Consider the following 15,765-nt stretch of genomic DNA (forward strand, 5'->3'; position numbering starts at 1 on the left):
GGGCACATTGTTTTCAAACCATAAATCATGGAAATCATCAAATTGGGGTTTAAATATGACTGCTAAATTTATTCATCATTCTCATGAATCCCACAATGTTCAAAATAAATTATAAAATATGAATATTGCATAATAAACCATGGAAATATTAATTTAATGACCAATCATGTCAAAATTACTCAACTATACAAAACCCACATGAAAAACATGTATTTATAATCAATTTATGTCATTAAGAAAAGTATAAGTATCGGTAAATTGGTACATTCCTTAGTCACGCAAATATTTGTGAGCAATTGAGAATTTGGAACCTGAATAATGAACGTAAATTAAAACCCTTATGCTTTCTTGGGGTTTAGAGTTTGATAGTGAAATAATTGAAGTTATGTCATGAAAGTTGATGGGAATATGCTTATTTAATGTTTAAAGGTCGTCTATAAGTGAAAGGACCTCATTACTCTTCTTCCTAATTAAAATAGCATAAAACAGCTAAAATTTGCATAGGTTCATAGCACAGACCTCGTTACAAAGGCTATCCTCCGTTCCACGGGCCCTATCGCAAACACCCAGTCTCCATGACATAGAGGATATTGTGGAGACTAGCCTCTAATACACGGGGCTATCATAGAAGCTTATTGCATCTGTGACCCAAAACTGCCTTGAACTCCGTCTAAATATTTTGAAACTCTTTTGGTTACCCTTTTAACATCCCCAAATATAATTTGAGCCAAAAATTGATATCCAAGTATGAGAAGTCCAAAAATAAAATACCTAAAATTTTGAGGGTGTTACACTAGTAAGTTTTAAAGTGCATGATAAGCCTTATCTCCCATCCCGACATATTACCTATATATGTATTTTGATATAATTCTTATAGTATTAAAATGACTGGACTTGACAGTATTTTATCCTCTATCCCAAAGTTACATGCTAGTGTTCACCCCACTAACTATCTCCGAATATAGTATCCCTATGCGATGCAGGCACCAAAGATCCCTCTACTTTTCTGCGTAGAGCTAGGTGGGTTAGCTCAGTTCATTGTGGTAAAGTGGTGAGCTTTCATTCTCTGGAAGACTTAAACATTTTATTAGTTCTTACCATATATTAGAATTGAGTGTTTTCATTATCATTGTCATTGCCAGAGTCGCAGACGTATCTCAACCAAGACTGTTTTTATTCTTTTTGCATAGAGGCTTTTTTGGATTATTGTGGACTTAGTTGATGTTGGTTGGATGTGTTTGGTCAGTTGTCGATTATTTCTTATAGACATATCTTTTATTCTTTGAACTTATCTTGTGCTATTTTAATATATTTTTGGAATTTAAACATTATTTATAAGTGTATAGAATTTGGTTAGGTTTGGGGGGTAGTCTTCAATCCACGGCGGATTGGAGATACTCGTCACGTCTAGGACTTGGTTTGGTGGTGAAAAATTTGGTATCATAGACCAGGTTTGATGTCATTTGGTATCCATAAAGTCGTGTCAAGTAAAGTCTATTTTATGTGTGTGTAATGCTCCATACTTATAATGGAAAGGAAATGAGGAATTTAGAAATGTTTTCCTTTGTTTTTGTTATATTTTGAGCTATAGAGTCTAAGATCTTAAGATTTACTCTAACCCCTAAATACTCTCTTTTCAGATTATATCTCCCAGAAGATGTGATACTTATGGAAACTCTTCTATCCTATCTAAGCATAATATGGATGGAGCTCGTCTAGCTCAAAAAGTTTAGAATCAGTCTAGGGTTGTTTTTTTCATTGTCCTAGTGAAGTTCCACTAGTTCTCCCTATCCCTCCTCTGATACCTCAAGCTGATATGTCTAATGTTGAGCTTCATCATTTCATGCATTTGCTTACCCAATTGGTAGCCTATTAGAATGATTATGTTGCTTCAGTCGCTCTATTCTCTGAGGTCACTAGAGTTGGCCAATTTATGAAGTTGGGTCCTCCATCTTTCACAGGTTCTAAATATAAGGAAGATCCTCAAAATGTCATTAATAAGATGGAAAAAAATTAAAGTGATGCATACTACTGATATGGAGGGTATAGAGTTCGTAGCTTACCGGTTGAAGGATGTAGCATATCAGTGGTATGAGGAATCGCACCAATCTAGGGGTGATAATGCTGAGTTTGCTTTGTGGGATGACTTATCTAGTATTTTTCTTGATTGTTTCATTCCTCAGGAGTTGAGAGAGGCAAAGGCTGAGGAATTCATGGACTTGAATCAAGGAAAGATGACAGTAAAGGACTATGCCTTGAATTTTCACCAAGTGTCGCGATATGCTTAAAAATTAGTGTCTAGCATGAGGGCTAGAATAAGAAAGTTTTCTTCTAGGTTGTCTTATAAATTTATCATAGAGAGTAAGAATGCCTTATTGAACAAAGACATGGACATCTCTAGACTTGTGGTGTATATACAACAAGTGGAAGAGAAAAAGAAGAAGCAAGCAGAGATGAGTAAAAGTAAGAGCAAGAATTTTTAGTACACTAATCAGGGTGTAGGTCAGCAGCAGAATGGTAGAGACGATAGGAAATGGTCTAAGAAGAAGTAGGGAAATTTTGGTTCCTACTCGATGGCTAGTACTCCTTATCTGAAGCCATTGGGTGACTATTATTTTAAAAATAATATTGTATGAGGGTACAGGGTGCCCAACCTTAGGCTAGTGGGGCTTAGTTAGCTCCATCATATCCTCCTTTTAGATGTTACGATCAGGTACATCATGGTGTTTGTGGAGAGGAGAGGAAAAAGTGCTTCAAATGTGGTCAAATCTATCAAATGCATAGATATTATCCTTCTAAGGTTGCTTTTGGATCAAATAAGATTCCTATTGGTACTTTATTGGCTCCTGCACCAAAAGTTACTACTTCTGCTTCTGGCTCTGGCATTGGACAAAACCGGTTGTACACTCTTTTCACTCGCCACAATTCTGAGGTGTCCTCCGATGTTGTCAATGGTACACTTAAACCTTTCTCTCATGACATATATTATATGATTGATCCCAGTTCTACCTTCTCTTATGTGAACCCTGATATGGCTATCCATTTAGCTTTTGACCCTAAGTGTATTTTAGATCCCTTCTCTATCACCACCCTAATGGGTGACTCTATTATGGATAGAAGGGTCTATTGGGGTTATGAGATGTCAATTTATGGTGTGGAGACCTTGGTGGATCTAATAGAGTTGGACATATTAGACATTGATGTGATTTTGGGGATGGATTGGTTGTATTTGTGTTATGTGTCTCTTGATTATCGGATCTGAAGGGCCAATTTCCAATTCCCTAATAAGTTGGTGATCAAATGAGAAGGTAGTTCCCTAGTGCCTAAGGGAAGGTTTATTTCATATCTTAGAGCCCAGAAATTGGTCTCTAAGGGGTGTCTTTATCACTTAGTTTATGTTAAGAATTCTATATCTGAAGGTCCTTCTTTGCAGACTGTCCTTGTGCTCTATAAATTTTCCAAGGTGTTCCTCGATGATCTTTCTGGTGTTTCTCCCGATAGGGAAATCAATTTTGAGATTAATATTCTTCTGGAAACTCATTCTATTTCTATCCTTCCTTATAGGATGACTCTGGCTGAGTTGAAAGAACTTAAAGAGCAATTAAAATATCTTCTATATAAGGGTTTTATCCATCCTAGTGTGTCTTTATGGGTTAATCCAGTTTTATTTGTGCATTAAATGGTTAGTTCCCTTTGGATGTGTATTGATTACCGCCAATTGAATGAGGTGACTATGAAGAATAAGCATCCCCTTCCAAGGATTGATGATCTATACGATCAGCTTCAGGGTATTAAGTTATTTTCTAGGATTGACCTTCAAACAGGTTACCATCAGTTAAAGATTAGGGAGGCAAAAATCTCTAAGACTGCTTTCCGAACCCGGTATAGTCATTTTGAGTTTTTGGTGATGTCCTTTGGTTTGACTAATGCCCCGACAGCATTCATAGATCTTATAAACTGGGTTTCCATTAGTTAATGGACTTGATTGTCATTATGTTCATTAATAATATTTTGGTATACTGAAAGAGAGAGGCAGATTATACCGATCACCTCCGTTTAGTGTTACAAACCCTTAAAGAGTTGTAGTTGTATGCTAAATTCTCTAAGTGTGAGTTTTGGTTAAATATTATGACTTATCTAGGGGCCATGTTATTTCTAGTGAAGGGATCATGGTGGATCCACAGAAAGTTATAGTGGTTAAGAAGTGGCCTAAACCCACGACTCCAATCGATATTCAAAGCTTCTTAGGTTTAGCCGATTATTATAGAATTTTTGTGGAAAGTTGATTCAGAAGAAGGTAAAGTTCTTGTGGTCTGATGCTTGTGAGGGTAATTTTGAGAAGTTGAAGGATAAGTTAACTTTGGCACAGATCTTAATACTACCGAAGGGTACTGATAGTTTTATGGTCTATTATGATGCGTCTCGGATGGGACTAGGTTGTGTCTTGATGCAGCATGGCAAGATGGTTGTGTATGCTTCTAGACAGCTGAAAGTTCATGAGAAGAATTATCTGACTCATTATTTAGAATTATTAGCTGTGGTGTTTGCATTGAAGATCTAGTGACATTATTTGTATGGGGTCTATATTGATATTTATTTTGATCTAGAAGCCTACAATACATGTTCACTCAGAAGGAGCTAAATCTCAGGCAAAGGATGGCTTGAGTTGCCAAAGGACTATGACATGAGTCTCCACTATCACCCATGAAAAACTAACGTGGCTGTTGATACTCTTAGCAGGTTATCCATGGGGAGCATATCTCAAATGGATAAAGAGAAGTGGGATTTGGTGAAAGATATTCAGCGTTTGGCTAATCATGGAATTTGTCTCTTGGATTTTGAGGATGGTGGTGTGATTATGCAAGAGGTGGCAAAGTCATTTCTTGGTGATAAAGTAAAGAAGAAGCAAGTGTTAGACCCTATCTTGATGCAAATCAAAGAGGATGCAAGTAGGCAAAAAATAAAGGCTTTTGAATTGGTGGTATGGTATCAAAGTAGATTATGTGATCCCGACGTTAATGGGTTTTGAGAGAGAATTTTGGCCAAAGATCATGAGTCACGTTATACGGTTTATCCTGGTTCGACAAAAATGTATCATGATCTTAAAGAGATTTATTAGTGAAATAAAATAAAGCGAGATATGGCTAATTTTGTGGCTAAGTGCATGGTGTGTCAGCAAGTGAAGGTGGAGCACTTGAGGCCTGGTGGATTGTATTAAGAAATTAAGTTGTCTGTGTGGAAATGGAAAGTAATTAATATGGATTTTGTTTCTGGTCTTATGCGGTCTCTCTAGCAATTTGATTCGATTTGGATCATCGTGTATAGGATGACTAAGTCTTCTGACTTCTTGCCAGTAAGGACTAATTTCACTTCTGAGGATTATGCCAAGTTATTCATTGAGGAGATTATGAAGTTGCATGGTGATCCATTTTTCATCAAATCTAATCGAGGTACTCAGTTCTCTTCTTACTGTTGGCATTCCTTTCAGAGAGGTTTAGGGACTAAGGTGGGCCTTAGCATCGAATTCCACCCGCAGGTGGATAGACAAGCTGAGAGAACCATTCAGACATTGAAAGATATGATCAGATCTTGTATGATTGATTTTGGTGGTAATTGGTTTAACCAGTTGTCTCTCATAGAGTTTTCCTACAACAATAGCTATCACTCTAGCATTGGTATGGCCCCGTTTGAGGCTTTGCATGGTAGAAGGTGTCGTTCTCCTATTGGGTGGTATAAAGTTGGTAAGGCTGAATTATTTGGCCCTCATTTGGTTCACCAAGATATGAAGAAAATGACGGTGATTAGGGAAAGAATTAAGAATGCCAAAAGTCCCTAAAAGTCCTATGCGAATATGAGGCAAAGAGAGTTAGAGTTTAACATTGGCAACTGGGTGTTCTTAAAGGTGTCTCCTATGAAGGAAATGATGCAGTTTGGAAAGAAGGGGGAACTCAGTCCCCGTTATGTTGGTCGATAGTTGGTTTTGAAGAGGGTTGGCAATATTGCATACGTATTGGAATTGCCTTCTAATTTAAGCTTCATTCATCCTGTCTTTCGTGTCTCAATGTTGAGGAAGTATATGGGTGATCCTTCGCGGGTTGTTCCATTGATAGGTATGGGCATTTCAAATTCCTTATTTTATGAGGAAGTTCTAGTGGAGATCTTGGATTAACAAATCCATCGGTTGCAGATAAAAGATATGGCTTCGGTAAAGATTCTTTGAAGGAACCAAAAGTTTGAGAAAGCCACTTGAGAAGCCTATGAGGACATAAAGTTCAAGTATTCATTCCTATTCCCTATTTCAAAAAAACGTGCCTAAGGTATGAGTGATCTGAACATCTTTGTTTTCTATATTTGTTAAAGGTAAGTATAGATGCATTTTTGCGTCAAATTATGATAATAAATGCCTTAACCCATTATTTGAGGACAAATGATCCTAAAGGAGGAAGATTGAAACATCCCAGGTGTTGGTCCTTGCAAAATTTCTAAAATCTTATCCTCACTATCCTAACTATGACTCACCCTACAAATCGTAGGGTATCTTAACGGGTCATATTATGAAACACCCTGGGTTTGGACCCTTAGAAAATTTCTTGGATTTTTGGATTTCAGGATTCTAGATACGACTTGTGGGTACTAGTCGTATCATGAGGTACGGTTGGTATACTTTTGGTCGTATGCTAACCAGTATTGGTTGGTGGGTTGGATTGGTTTCTGGAATGAATATGACTTGGTGGGTATAGGTAGTATGGTTGGTGATAGGTCATATAGTTTTAGGTTTGTCCTTCACTTAATCTGAGACTTTGTAACTTAACTTAGATCTGAGTACGAGTGGCTCACCATTAGCTGTAAGTTAGGGTACGAGTCGTACCATTGACTCATATGGTAGGCAGTGTTCAAACTTCCTTTAATTCTATTTTTCTAGGGATACAGTTTAGTGGTACTAATCGTATGGTTAGGTACAACTTGGCTTGGGTAAGTCGTATATTGGACAGTGTTGGATCCAAAGGGGAGGCCTAGAGTACAAGTAGTGGGTACCACTCATATGGGAAGTTACGATTGCTATGGGGGAGTCGTACCATCAGACAAAAATTTTAAGTTGTTTAAGTTGGGGGTAATCTGGACATTTCCCCACTTAATCTATTAAGGTCCCATGACTTATATCACTATTAGGACATTATTTACCCTATTATTCTAATCTTAAATACTTAGAAACTCTCTCTAATTCTCTCTAAGGCTCTTGGGTAAAAGGGGGCTAGGGTATCATCTAGAGGATCAATTTAGGGCTTGTACGAGTGATTTCTCTCCAACATCTTCATAATCTAAGGCATATACTCTCCCTTCATTGTTAGTTCCAATTAAAAGCGTGCTTTATACAATGTTTTCATGGCATGATTATTGTACGGTTTTGGGGTTTTCAAATATATGTTGGGGTTTTGGTATTAAATGCTTGGTTATGATTTTCCCATGTTTTAATTATGTATTTGGACAATTGGCTGCATGGAAATAGTAAATTGGTAATTGGAATTGGTTTTGGAAACACTATGCCCCCAACATGTTTGATAAAATGCTTTTGGTAGTGCTTTTACTATATCATTGGACTTTTAATGGAACTATTGCATGGTATGTTCTGGTAATGAAACCCTAAATAGCATAAATGGTTTGGAATGGTTAAATATAAAGTATGGTGGTCATGGTTATGGTTAATTGGACAGCCTTGTGGGGAATAAGGGAATGCCCTAAGTAAATATGTTAATGAACAACTTGTGGGATACATAGGACTCCCCCAAGCAAAGTTTATAATGAAACACTTGTGGGGTACACGAGATTCCGCCAAGTTAACTTGATAATGTAATCTATGGGTACATGATACTCCTTTTACATAAATAGATGGCTAAGGACATTCCTTGCAAGCTATAGAAGGTATGACGATACCACTACTCATAGCTTTGGTTAATAATAATGGAATAATAGTTTTGTTGGATGGTAATGGTTTTAATTGGGTAATAATAGTGGGGTGTATTAGCTAACCGTGAAGGTGCAACTTCAATGGACAGACACTAGAAACTCATGTTTGCTGACATGAGGGTTGGGCATTGTAATACCCTACGATTTTCCTAGCTTAAACTATTCCCGAAAAAATGTCAAATATTATCTCTTAGAATGAATGATGTTTATTTTGTGTGGAATTCTTTAGATTCGAACTTTCTATGGCATAAGAAATCGAATAAGCTTTCCAATGATATAAGATTCGCTTAAATCCGATAACCGGATAAGAAGTTATGGCTATTTTAAGTTCCAGTCTTAAAAAACCATCCTTTCGGTGTTTAGCACATCGTGGAGAAGGTTTAAATGATGATTGTCAATTTCCAGTGGCCCTCTACAATATTGGTACATCGCAGAGAGAGCCAAATTCCAAATTGTCCAAATCCAGTGAAGGGGCGCCAAGTGTCCAAGTCCCGTCCAAGGTGGCAACGCAATACCACCGCGTTGCACCACCATGCATTTTCCCAATTGGCATTTTCCAGTGGTTTGGCACGATAGTGGCGCGTCGCGCCAAGACCAAAAAAAATTGGGAGCCCAGTTTATTTTTCCAGTTTCGTTCAGGAGTTAAAGGGGGTATTTTGGACTTTTCCTCAACCCCCAATCCATCCAAACTTGTTATTAAAGCTTTTTAGAAGCATTATATGCTAAGTTTCATCAAAATTACTCTCATCCAAAACCCTGGGCTTCAATATTCATCTCCAATAAACTCAAGATTTCACTATCCTTTTTTCAAAATGTTTCAAGATTTAAGATCCCTAGACCAAGAGCTCCAATAATATTCATTCAAGAGCACAAATAGCATCTCAAAAATCAAGCTTATTTATTTAGTTCGTCATCTAAGGTATGAGGGTTATGAACAAGGATAATTCTTTCGTCCTTGTACCCAAAATTATATTTTTAAGAAAATTTCTTATGATTTGAAATTAGGGTTTATGCCCAAAGTATCTTATTGGTGATTTTAAGTATGATATGATTGAATTATGAAATCTCATGTTTGTTTTGAGTTAAAGAATGCTCTTCTATGATTTTTGAATACCATGAAGATGATTTACGACATTGTTTATAGCTTTTCAATTGAATTGTTCGTGATATTAAGATTTTGATTTTACTATCTGGGCATTGTTGATGATTCTCAAGAAGCATATTTGAGTATTGATATTTCAAGAACTTGTGCTTTTAAGCACCCTAAGATTGGCATATTTTCAGTTATATAAATAGTATTTGATCTTTGGATCCTCAGTTTAGCTATGGAATCAACTTTTTCAGAATTTACTACAGTTTATAGAAACAGATTTCAGATTTGAGTACAATTTATATCAAACAGATGCATAATTGGTTTTAGATAAACCCATATGCTAGCTTTTAAAAATAAATTTCCCACAAAGTGAGCATATAGATAATAAGGGAGTAGTATTTAGCATCGAGCGAGGAGTGTGGGTTTAGCACATCCTACTTCCCTAGATATTTATGTTTCAGTTTATTAGTAGATGTCCTTTTATTTATTTCAGATAGTTTCAATCAGCTAGGGCCTATCCCAGTGACTCTCTAGATTCATATAGTAGAGGTTTATCGGACTACTAGATTCAGTCTTAGATCTCAGTTGTCCTATTTAAACTTTTTTTTAGTATTTGTTTAATCAGATTGATGAGATTAGTACTTTCAAATATATTCAGATAGTTTTCTATATTTTATCAAGATTTTATACTTATATTTCCCTATGATGAGATTCAAATGTGTAAAAAGGCAGCCAGGGTTAGCTCAGGACTACTTGTAGTTCGAAGCACCGTGTGACATTCCAGGAACTAGATTTCAAGGCGTTACAAACTTGGTATCAGAGCTAGGTTTAGAGAGTCCTAGGGATTCAGATAAGCCACATTAAATAGAGTCTTGATCATCGGTGTGAAGTAGGCCCTATACATGAGCGAGAGGCTATGGATGGTTTTAGGAAAATCCTTTCTTTTCTTTCATAATCCATCATGACTACAGCTGTCTTTATCTTCAATTAACTCATGCTCTTTTATGATAGAATATGCCTCCTCGCAGAGCTAATGCTCATAAAAATGATAACCAGCCACCTCAGCTCGCAGATCCTTTGAATGAGAATGTATCATATGCAGATTTTTGGGTAGATTTTCAGGCTCTAGCCCAAGCTGTGATAGCTAATATTCAGGGTAACTGTCAGGCTGCATCCCCACCTCAACAGGATGGGGATTTAGCTGCAATCAGAATTTAAGACTTTATGAGAATAAACCCACTAGAATTCTTTAGGTCAAAAGCAGGTGAGGACCCACAGCTATATCTTGATGAGGTGATAAAGATCACCCAAATTATGCATTTTTCTGAAGAGGAGAGGGTAGAATTAGCATCCTATAGGCTGAAAAATATTGCTTATGATTGGGTAGTGATGTGGAAGAAAAGAAGAGGGGAGAATATAGCTCCCATGACTTGGCAGATATTTCAGAATACATTCATAGAGAAGTTCTTCCCACTTAAGATGAAAGAAGCTAAGATATAAGAGTTCATGAACCTGAGGTAGGGCTCTATGACAGTGAAGGAGTATTGCCTCAAGTTCTACCAGTTGTCTAAGTATGCCCCTAATCAGATGGCTGACCCTAGGTCAAGCATGAGTAAGTTTGTGACAGGTGTGTCTGGGTTAGTGGTTAAGGAGTGTAGGATTGCTATGCTCAATAGACATAGATCTTTCTAGATTGATGATGCATGCTCAGCAAATTGAGGTAGAAAAGATAAAGAAAAGAGAGAGAGTAAATAAGAGGGCTAGAATAGGGCAGTTTAATCATGGTCAGAATAGGTCTGGAGGAGGAAATCATTCGTAGTTTTAGAATGGTTCATCTATGCCTGCACCTTCTTCAGCCAGTGCTCCTACACCCAGAAACAGGAAAGAACAGTGGGGTAAGTCTTCTATGTCCAGATCTCAAAGTAGTATGGGTGGTAGGCCCAATTATCCTCAGTGTGCTAAGTATGGTAAGAATCATCCTGGTGAGTGTTTGGTTGGTCAGAAAGGTTGTTTTAGGTATGGTAAATTGGGTCACAACATTAGATACTGTCCATATGCTAAGCAGGGAAACAAAGATGATCGTCCACAAACTTAGGATAATAGTGCAGCAGCTCCTCTAGGTTGCCCAGCCCCTCCTCAGGGTACATCATCCAATACTGTTGGCGGCCAATGCCAGAATAGGTTTTATGCTTTACCATCCCGCCAAGAGCAGAAAGATTCCCCAGATGTTGTTATTGGTCTGCTTCGTGTCTTCCATTTTGATCTTTATGTATTGTTAAATCCTAGGTCAAGTTTTTCTTATGTGACCCCATTAGTTGCTGTGAATTTTAAGATAAATTCTAAAAAGATTCCTCAGCCTTTCTTGGTTTCTACCCTTGTAGGTGAGTCAGTTGTTGCTAAGCAAATCTATAAAAAGTATCCTATCATTGTCCTTCACAAAGTCATGTTAGCAGACTTGATAGAGTTAGATATGGTTGATTTTGACCTTATTCTTAGTATGGATTGGCTCCATTCCTGTTATGCTTCTATAGATTGTCGGACTCGAGTGGTGAAGTTTCAATTTCCAGATAAGCCAACCTTTGAGTAGTTCAGTAATTCAGTGTCTCCTAAGAGTCATTTCATATCTTATATAGATAGATAGATAGATAGATAGATAGATAGATGGATGGATGGATGGATGGATGGATGGATGAATGGACGGATGGACGGATGGAAGGATGGATGGATGGACTGATGGACGGATGGACGGATGGACGGACAGACGGACAGACAGACAGACAGAAAGACAAATAAATAGATAGATAGATAGACATAAGTGATAAGAAAAAGGACAAAAGATGTATCAAGTCCAATGACCTTCCTTAATATTACCATGAGCACCTAACTCTTACGTATACCTCAAGGGAATTGGATTCCCAAGCAACCCATATTTCTAAACAAGGTATCAACACAAGCTAATCCAAGCTTGCCGCAAGCTAATCCCATCTTGTCTCATACTTTCAAAAGTGTTCAGATTTATTAATCATCCAAATCTATCTAATAAAATGAAACGAAGTCCTATTTATATTCTAGGCTAAGTTATTACATCATATGGGCCCAAAAGTGACCCATTTAGGAAAGCCAAGCACATAGAATCCCATTAGGCACTTGCCTGAGCATATGGGGTGCATGTGGGGTGTGTCCTAAGGGTATAGTGGTCTGTTTTGACCCACTCAAGTGGATCGAGAGCGGGTTGAGCGCATCTCCAAAGCGGATGGGGTGCATTTCCTCTTACGGGGGCTTTCTAGCCCCGTTTGTCCTTCCCTTGGACTCTCTAATGTCCCTTAAGCCTCATTGATCATCACAATCATCCAATGGATTCATTTTTATATCCATTAAGAAGTCATCAAGTGTATCTTGTCCTGTAAGAATCCTCTCTAGTAAGTCGGAGGCTATTTGGATTGTATCATGCTCTCCATCTTGAAGAAGATTCATCCTCAAATCTACAACCTTTAAACACAAGATAAGAAAACATAACCAATATTTCCTCATGGAAAAAGGATTAGAACAAGGATTAAAATTAAAACACCCATGCCAAGGAGGTACACATTTGACATACAACCCACGATCCTTTGTTATTGTTAAAGTGAATTTATCATGCACTACACAAAGGTATTAGCTATAATAAGACTTATGAAACAAGGAAAATACCAACGTTCTAAGACACAAGTATTTCATTATTTCACCATAAGACCATATCCAAGAACTCCCACCTCTATCTAAAATAAATCCAACATCAACATGGATGTCATCAAATGCAAAGAGGTAGTAAAGAAAGGTATGAAGAAGACAAGTCTCGTCCAAGGTGTTTCCATACTTAAGAGTAGAAAGGTACTCAAGAAATCTAGTAACCAAGTCACTAGAAGTTGGAATAACCAAGGAATGAGTCAATTCATTAGGATGAACATTACCCTTTCTTCCAAGACAGCCCATGTTCACACAAAAGACATTTTCAACACGAACATGGTCATCATCATAAGCAAAAAGAAAGAATAGAAAAGAGTTAAAGAAACCATTTTCATCAAAATTACCCTCAAACATAAGTTCATAATAAGATAATACAAGGAATTTGAAGCATATTACATGTTTTCTCTTCAAGCAACTCACCTCAAGAAGTGCATTCACTAATAGAATTATGTTATTAAAGGAATTATGGAATCCAAGAGAAACCAATTCACTCTAATCCAAAAGTTATACCCAAGAAGTTGGGTAACTTCTTTTCAAGGAATTTAGCATGCTCCTAAGATTCCTTCCCATTAGTTCAACTTGTCCAACCACATAAGTGTGACAAGAATTAGGAAACCAAAGTTGTACATCAAGGACACGCCAAGGACTCTTCTGAAGGCAATAAATAGATTGGGCATTAATATTGTAAGGCCTACCCAATTTAAGCACCAAAGGAAAACACCACAAGAGAATCATGAAGAAACTAATACTCTCATGGTGTGACATGATTTTAATTAATTTCAAGGGTCTATTCAATATAAGTAAAATATCATCATGTCTCTAAGGATCACTAGCAATAGGAGGGGGTAGGTACATACCTTGGAAGCAACTCCTTGAGTTTGTTCTCTTATCCTCCATAGGTGATTTACAAGGACCTTTCCTTCCATGCATTAACTTGTACCAATAGGCTTGATCCTTTAGCCTCTTTGTAGGAATTCCTTTGGTAGGTAACTCCTTTCTTTAATCCATGGGTTAGATGCTTCACTCATTTTCATAAAGTACCCATCAAACCATAGGAGTTTGATTAGGTTCCTCCTTTGAGTCAAGTCTTCATCAACCATGGAGTCCTTGAATAAAAACTCATATAGGCCTTCAAACTTATGCTCTTGAGAGGTCTTATTTGAGTCCTCCTTTAGAAGAATTAACTCATGAACCTGCATGAGAGAAGTATTGGTACTAGGTAAAATGCTAGTTCCTTGGTTAGCATGTAATAAAGGCTTAGGCTTGACAAGTTCCACAACTAAGTGTTTCATGTCTCCCTCATTCAATTCAACCATTGGCTCACACAACTCTCCTTATTGAGCTAAGTTATTCTCTCTATTCTTAGCTTCCTCTTCCCCTTCATCCTCAACTTTATTAGGTTCACCTTGGTTTAGTAGAGTTTGGGGTAGTTTAGGAAAGGTATTTTGAGCATGTCCACTCAAGGAATATTGAAAGTTTGGTGGATTGTGAAGGGTGGAGTTATGGGAGTTTTAATCATGTTATCCATCCTTCTTGAGAGATATCCTATTCATCTATTCATAGCATTAACATCTTGTTTCACACTCCAAACAGCCACCATTAAATCTGTCATGGATATCTTTCCCAATGCCATAGTACCTAGTAAAAGAAATTCTAAAACAAAAACAAAAATAACAATCAAGTTAAGGTTAAGAAATCAAACTCACAAGCTCTCAAGGTTCACACCTTTGTTTATCACTCAATTAGCGTCGCAAGCGTTAATAGCTCATTTGTACTTCAATGAGATTGATTGGTACCAATTATGACTTGAGGTCAAAATAGATTTTTGTTTGTAACAAATCAAAGAAAAATATATTTACGGACTTGAGTCAAGAAATAACAATGAATTCAAAAAAGAAAAGTTTGAAAGAAAAGTAGGACAAAGAAAGAAAGGACTAAAGAACTAATCAACCAACTTAGTGGATGAGTTACTAGTTGATAAGTAGGTTAAGAATCAAAGAAGAGATTTAAGAATAAAGAAATTGAAACTAAGAGTCAAACCTTGAGCAATAGAGATTTTAGAGTGTTGAGATGTTTTTAAGAAGCTGAATTGGATTGGAGGTTTTGGAGTTGATTCACGTCAAAAGAAGGTGATTTGTGATGGGTTTTGGTGGTCTATGTTAGGACAGCTTGACCCAGTAGTTGGTATATACGTGCAAGGCACCTTAGATGCATATTGGCCCTTCCTTACTACCTTGAGGTGTATTTGGGGTGTGGCCATAGGTTGTGCGCAGATGGGGAGAAAGTGGCCCGCCCTTCCCTTTGTGTTTGGCCAAAATTGCCCTTGTCCCCCTCTTTGTATTTTCTTGTGGAATATCCTTAGGATCTTCTTAGATGCCTTTGTAAAAACACCTTTTAACCACGTTTCTTACCTCTTTTTAAATCAAACACCACCTTTTGATAAGAATTCAAGATGAAGATTTGAATCTTCCTCAAGAACACTCAAAAACACCAAGACTTCAAAACCCTCTGACTCTTGAACCAATGATCAGAATGTGATGAAATTTTGACCCGAGGCTCTTTTCAACCTTATAAACATATTCCACACATCATTTTATCCAAATTCACAATCAATTTTTCAGATTTTCATTTCTCCTTCACTTCTTCAAGTTCAAGCTCTCAACAATGGTATCTCACTCAAATGGACTCCGATTACGCTCAAATTTGAATCCTAGACTCCTATAGTGTTAGAGAACACAAATATAACACTAGAAACACAAAAAAAACTCAAATTTTGACCTAGTTATAAAACATTAAAAGTACTTTTGAGGGATTTTCAATTTTGACACTTCTTATTTATGGATTTTCAATATAAAAAATCCAAGATTGACTTCGTAGGAAAAAAATCAAGCTCAGATCTAATACCAAATAATACAAACAAAAATATAAAAACGGAAAACACACAAAAATGAGGGGAAAATAGAAAAATAAGATAAACATGT

Source organism: Capsicum annuum, chromosome 10, assembly GCF_002878395.1.
Source record: "Capsicum annuum cultivar UCD-10X-F1 chromosome 10, UCD10Xv1.1, whole genome shotgun sequence".
In the NCBI taxonomy this organism is placed as follows: Eukaryota; Viridiplantae; Streptophyta; class Magnoliopsida; order Solanales; family Solanaceae; genus Capsicum; species Capsicum annuum.